Source organism: Oncorhynchus masou, chromosome 14, assembly GCF_036934945.1.
Source record: "Oncorhynchus masou masou isolate Uvic2021 chromosome 14, UVic_Omas_1.1, whole genome shotgun sequence".
Lineage (NCBI taxonomy): Eukaryota > Metazoa > Chordata > Actinopteri > Salmoniformes > Salmonidae > Oncorhynchus > Oncorhynchus masou.
The window spans coordinates 29,537,306-29,544,723 of record NC_088225.1 but is presented as its reverse complement, the minus strand read 5'-3'; positions in this window follow the sequence as shown (position 1 = coordinate 29,544,723).

Below are 7,418 nucleotides of genomic sequence, written 5' to 3'. Positions count from 1 at the left end.
CTCTCTCATTCCCTGACTCTCCCCCCTACTGCCTGTTGAATAGATTACATTTTAATGGCTCCTACATCAACTAGTACATGTATTGTGGTGGCACCAGCAGGGACTGGGTTGTTTGTTAGGATCAAAATAAATAATTACGAAATGAGCAAATTCGGCTAAATCTAGAGGACAACCCTCCTCAGTCTTCTGAAAACCTAACCCTGGAATTGAGTTATATTTTTTTCTGCGGGACAATTGAACAAATTATAATACCAAAGACACACCAGAATTGGTTTCCAAAGGGTGACGAGTATCCCTGTATGGTCCAGTCTCAGTCCTGACTTAAATTTGCTAAAAAAATCAGAGACAAGGTTTGAATGTTGCTGTCCTTCGATGATTCCTAACCAAATTTACTGGCAGACAATAGTGCTTCCACCAGGTATTAACTCAGGGGTGTGAAGTAGAGGTCCACCGATTAATCGGAATGGCCGATTTCAAGTTTTCATAACAATTGGAAATCTCTATTTTTGGACGCCGATTTTGCAGATTTTTTTAATATATATTTTTTTACAACTTTATTTAACTCAGCAAGTCAGTTAACAACACATTCTTATTTCCAATGAAGGCCTAGGAACGGTGGGTTAACTGCCTTGTTCAGGGGCAGAATGACAGACTTTTATCTTGTCAGCTCAGGGATTCAATCTTGCAACCTTACGGTTAACTACTCAAGAGGAGCCTGCCTTTTACGCAAATGCACTAAGAAGCCAAGGTAAGTTGCTAGCTAGCATTAAACTTATCTTGGAAAAACAATCAATCAATCATAATCAGTAGTTATAACCAATATCACTAGTTAACTACACATGGTTGATGATATTACTAGTTTATCTAGCGTGTCCTGCGTTCCATATAATCGATGCGGTGCACATTCGTGAAAAAGGACTGTCGTTGCTCCAACGTGTACCTAACCATAAACATCAATGCCTTTCTTAAAATCAATACACAGAAGTATATATTTTTTAAACCTGCATATTTAGCTAAAAGAAAGGTTAGCAGGCAATATTAACCAGGTGAAATTGTGAAACTTCTCTTGAGTTCATTGCACGCAGAGTCCGGGTATACGCAACAGTTTGGGCCACCTGGCTCATTGCGAACAATTAGTTCATAATTATGACATAACATTGAAGGTTGTGCAATGTAACAGCAATATTGTCACTCCCTGACCTGAGAGCTTTTTATGTCTCTAGGTTGGTTTGGTCAGGGTGTGATTTGGGTGGGCATTCTATGTTCCTTCTTCTATGTTTTTGTATTTCTTTGTTAAGGCCGGGTATGGTTCTCAATCAGGGACAGCTGTCTATTGTTGTCTCTGATTGGGAACCATACTTAGGTAGCTAAACATGTTTTTTTGTGGGTAGTTATTTTCTGTTTTGTGTTTCTGCACCTGACAGGACTGTTCCGGTTTTTGTTCATTCTCTTTGTGATTTTTGTTATTGAGTGTTCAGTTGAAATAAGAGTATGAACACTTAACACGCTGCGCTTTGGTCAACACCTTCTTCAACAGACGATCGTTACAGAATGCAAACTTACCACTCTACGCTTTGGTCCACACCTTCTTCAACAGACGATCGTTACAAATATTTAGACTTGGGGATGCCATTCTTTAGATAAAATACGGAACTGTTCCGTATTTCACTGAAAGAATGAACGTTTTGTTTTCGAGATGATAGTTTCCAGATTCTACCATATTAATGACCTAAGGCTCGTATTTGTGTGTGTTGTTATGTTATAATTAAGTCTATGAATTGATAGAGCAGTCTGACTGAGCGGTGGTAGAAAGCAGCAGGCTCGTAAGCATTCATTCAAACAGCACTTTTGTGCGTTTTGCCAGCAGCTCTTCGCAATGCTTCAAGCATTGCGCTGTTTATGACTTCAAGCCTATCAACTCCCGAGATTAGGCTGGTGTAACCGATGTGAAATGGCTAGCTAGTTTGCGGGGTGCGCGCTAATAGCGTTTCAAACGTCACTCGCTCTGAGACTTGGAGTAGTTGTTCGCCTTGCTCTGCATGGGTAACGCTGCTTCGAGGGTGGCTGTTGTCGATGTGTTCCTGGTTCGAGCCCAGGGAGGAGCGAGGAGAGGGAAGGAAGCTATACTGTTACACTGGCAATACTAAAGTGCCTATAAGAACATCCAATAGTCAACAGTATATGAAATACAAATGGTATAGAGAGAAATAGTCCTATAATTCCTATAATAACTACAACCTAAAACGTCTTAACTGGGAATATTGAAGACTCATGTAAAAGGAACCACCAGATTTCATATGTTCTCATGTTCTGAGCAAAGAACTTAAACGTTAGCTTTCTTACATGGCACATATTGCACTTTTACTTTCTTCTCCAACACCTTGTTTTTGCATTATTTAAACCAAATTGAACATGTTTCATTTTTTATTTGAGGCTAAATTGATTTTATTGATGTATTCTATTAAGATAAAATAAGTTTTAATTCAGTATTGTTTTAATTGTCATTATTACAAATAAAAAATAAAACTGTCCGATTAATCGGTATCGGCTATTTTGGTTCTCCAATAATCGGTATCGGTATCGGCACTGAAAAATTATAATCAGTCTACCTCTAGTGTGAAGATATACGCAATCAATACATCGTCATTTTTTATATCTTAGTAACTTGGAAATTGTTCTAGAACTTTTCTTTCATTTTGAAGATGTGGAGTATTTTGAATAGATTGATACGAACACAATCTAATTTAGCCCTTTAATGATTTAATTTTAAGGCGGCAAAATGTGAAGACTGTGCAAGTGATGCTTTCACTAGCAACTGTCCATACAGAGGAACCTGTCACGCCCTGGTCGAAATATATTATATTTATCTTCATTTATTTGGTCAGGCCATGGTGTGACATGGGTTATTGTGGTGTGTTTTTGTCTTGGGGTTTTTGTGGGGCGTATAGTATAGTCTATGGCTGCCTGAGGCGGTTCTCAATCAGAGTCAGGTGATTATCGTTGTCTCTGATTGGGAACCATATTTAGACAGCCATATTCTTTGAGTGTTTTCGTGGGTGATTGTTCCTGTCTCTGTGTCTTCACCAGATAGGACTGTTTAGGTATTCACGTTTCCATTTTGTTGTTTTTGTATTGTTTGTGTTTTTTCGTTCTTCAATAAATATGTCTCAAAAGTACCACGCTGCATTTTGGTCCGCTCCTCCTTCAACAGAAGAAAGCCGTTACAGAACCAGCATAACAGAGCAAAGCATAGCCTCAAATCAAATCAAAGTTCATTTGTCACGTGTGCCGAATACAACAGTGAAATGCTTACTTACAGGCTCTAACCAATAGTGCATAAAAGGTATTAGGTGAACAATAGGTAGGTAAAGAAATAAAACAACAGTAAAAAGACAGGCTATATACAGTAGCGAGTCTATAAAAGTAGCAAGGCAACATACAGACACAGACATTAGTCAGACTGATTGAGGTAGTATGTACATGTAGATATGGTTAAAGTGACTATGCATATATGATGAACAGAGAGGAGCAGTAGCGTAAAAGAGGGTTTGGCGGGTGGTGGGTGGCGGGACACAATGCAGAGACCCCGGTTAGCCAATGTGCGGGAGCAGTGGTTGGTCGGCCCAATTGAGTTAATATGTACATGAGTGTATAGTTAAAGTGACTATGCATATAAGATAAACAGAGAGTAGCGGCAGCGTAAAAAGAGGGGTTGGGGGCGGGGTCTCACAATGCAAATAGTCTGGGTAGCCATTTCATTACCTGTTCAGGAGTCTTATTGCTTGGGGGTGAAAACTGTTGAGAAGCCGTTTTGTTCTAGACTTCGCACTCCAGTAGCGCTTGCCATGCGGTAGTAGAGAGAACAGTCTATGACTGGGGTGGCTGGGGTCTTTGACAATTTTTAGGGTCTTCCTCTGACACCGCCTGGTGTAGAGGTCCTGGATGGCAGGCAGCTTAGCCCTAGTGATGTACTAGCCGTATGCACTACCCTTTGTAGTGCCTTGCAGTCAGAGGCCAAGCAAATGCTGTACCAGGCAGTGATGCAACCGATGCTCTCGGTGTTGCAGCTGTAGAAACCTTTTGAGGATCTCAGGAGCGCCGCCTCTGGGTGAGTGGTTTCCTGTTTGCTTATTTCTTTATACAGCTGACTGAGTGCGGTCTTAGTGCCAGCATCTTTCTGTGGTGGTAAATAAACAGCCACAAAAACGTAGAGCTGAAAACTCTAGGCAAGTAGTGTGGCCTGCAATTTATCACAATATACTCTAGAGACTTCCTTAGATTTCATACACCAGCTGTTGTTTACAAATATGCACAGACCGCCCCCTCGTCTTACCGGAGTGTGCTGATCTATCTTGCAGGGGCTAGCTGAATATCCATGTCATCATTCAGCCATGATTCCGTGAAACATAGGATATTACAGTTTTTGATGTCCTGTTGGTAGGATATTCATGATTGTACCTTGTCTAGTTTATTGTCCAAAGATTGCACGTTAGCGAGTAGTATTGACGGTAATGGTAGCTTTCCCACTCACCTTTTCCGGGTCCTGGCCAGGCATCCGGCTCTTTGTCCTCTGTACCTGCGTCGCCTCCTCTTGCAAATAACGGGGATGATGGTCCTGTCCGGTGTTCGTAGAATGTCTTGTGCTTCCTCCTTCTTGAATAAAAAATCTTTGTCTAATCCGAGGTGAGTGATCGCTGTCCTGATATCCAGAAGCTCTTTGTCTAATCCGAGGTGAGTGATCGCTGTCCTGATATCCAGAAGCTCTTTGTCTAATCCGAGGTGAGTGATCGCTGTCCTGATATCCAGAAGCTCTTTGTCTAATCCGAGGTGAGTGATCGCTGTCCTGATATCCAGAAGCTCTTTGTCTAATCCGAGGTGAGTGATCGCTGTCCTGATATCCAGAAGCTCTTTGTCTAATCCGAGGTGAGTGATCGCTGTCCTGATATCCAGAAGCTCTTTGTCTAATCCGAGGTGAGTGATCGCTGTCCTGATATCCAGAAGCTCTTTGTCTAATCCGAGGTGAGTGATCGCTGTCCTGATATCCAGAAGCTCTTTGTCTGATCCGAGGTGAGTGATCGCTGTCCTGATATCCAGAAGCTCTGTGTCTAATCCGAGGTGAGTGATCACTGTCCTGATATCCAGAAGCTCTTTGTCTAATCCGAGGTGAGTGATCACTGTCCTGATATCCAGAAGCTCTTTTTTTGCCGTAAGATACGGTTGCAGAAACAGTATGTACAAAATAAGTTACAAATAACATAATAGAACAATTGGTTGGGCGCCCGTAAAACTGCTGCCATTTCTTCCAGCACCATTTTAACCTACTGCTATGATGGTTTACAACCATGTTCCACTTTACAACCAGGATTCACATCATCAGATACAGTGAGCACAAGAAAGCACATTCATGAGTATTATAAAAACACCATGCTTTTCTCAAATCTTGCTAATAGGAATGACTACATGCTTTGGTATCCACAGTAGTTACAAGAGTGGATATTTAGAAGTGTTCGAAAAATATACAACTTTTCTCAAATCTGGAATATTTGGGAATGACGATTGTCCTTTGCTTTCTGGGTGCTTATACAACCAAGGCACGCATGTTATTCAAAGCATTTAGGTTGACTTAACTAATACAACGTATTTTCACATTTTCACACTGTGTTTTTACTTCTTACTTTTTTATAGTTGTTAGTGTTATTGGTTCCACTGGCTGGCTGCTTGCTCATGGTGAGGAGTGAGATGAGAAGAGCATGAGGTGAGGTTGGCATCTGTTCGTGGCGTCACCTCTCCTGCTAGTCTGCTGTTTGTAAACAGTGGGTGCATCCCAAATGGCACCCTTTCCCCTGTGGGCCCGGTCAAAAGTAGTGCACTAAATATAAAGTAGGGTGTCATTTGGGACACACAGTGTTTCCCAACACTCAGCCCGGTTCGGCTCATGACAGGGCTGAACAGGAACAACGATGGTTGGGAGATTGTTTGGCACACTCCGCCAGAGGAAAGGTGTGTGTGAACAGAGCTGCATCAAGCCTGTCAATGCCAAAGTGCCTTTGACATGAATACAGGAATTGTGAGATCTCTGACAACACATAGGTATCAGGGATCTGAGTAGCTCACATAGCTGCCGTGGTAACGTGTGAAGGTCTTCAGGAGCATCCTACGTTGATGGTTGATATTATAGTTTCCATATTATAATCAGGATGGTGATTATATCAAGGCATCATGTCTTAAAACAAAACCGAATACTTTCGCAAGGCACTGTAAATGTGCTTTCTTGGAAAAAAATTGAAAGAAACTCAACTGTTGACCATGCCAGATCCAATCATTTGGAAACCTGTCCATAGTGCTTGATGTAACAACAATGCTAATGATGATGAAATATCCCAATGTGAGGAATGAAATAAAAGGTGAGTCAATAGCCACATATCCCCTGTTAGGGTTGCAAAACGCCAGAACATTTTTAAGCCAGCTCATTTGGAGGTTTCCCAGTTGGAGGATTCTCCGCTTATTGCCTCCTGATTTCAGCAATCCTCCCTCCTAGATTTCAACAATATTGGGTCCGAGCTCCCTGCTATCCAGGACCTCTATATCAGACGGTATAAAAAGAAGGCCCGGAAAAGACTCCAACCACCGAAGCCATAGACTATTTTCTCTGCTGCCGCACGGCAAGTGGTACCGGTGCATCAAGTCTGAGACCAACAGGTTCCTAAACAGCTTCTATCCCCAACCAATACAACTGATAAGTAGCTAAACAAAATAGTCTGAGACCAACAGGTTCCTAAACAGCTTCTATCCCCAACCAATACAACTGATAAGTAGCTAAACAAAATAGTCTGAGACCAACAGGTTCCTAAACAGCTTCTATCCCCAACCAATACAACTGATAAGTAGCTAAACAAAATAGTCTGAGACTAACAGGTTCCTAAAACAGCTTCTATCCCCAACCAATACAACTGATAAGTAGCTGAACAAAATAGTCTGAGACCAACAGGTTCCTAAACAGCTTCTATCCCCAACCAATACAACTGATAAGTAGCTGAACAAAATAGTCTGAGACTAACAGGTTCCTAAACAGCTTCTATCCCCAACCAATACAACTGATAAGTAGCACAAACAAAATAGTCTGAGACTAACAGGTTCCTAAACAGCTTCTATCCCCAACCAATACAACTGATAAGTAGCACAAACAAAATAGTCTGAGACTAACAGGTTCCTAAACAGCTTCTATCCCCAACCAATACAACTGATAAGTAGCACAAACAAAATAGTCTGAGACCAACAGGTTCCTAAACAGCTTCTATCCCCAACCAATACAACTGATAAGTAGCTGAACAAAATAGTCTGAGACCAACAGGTTCCTAAACAGCTTCTATCCCCAACCAATACAACTGATAAGTAGCACAAACAAAATAGTCTGAGAC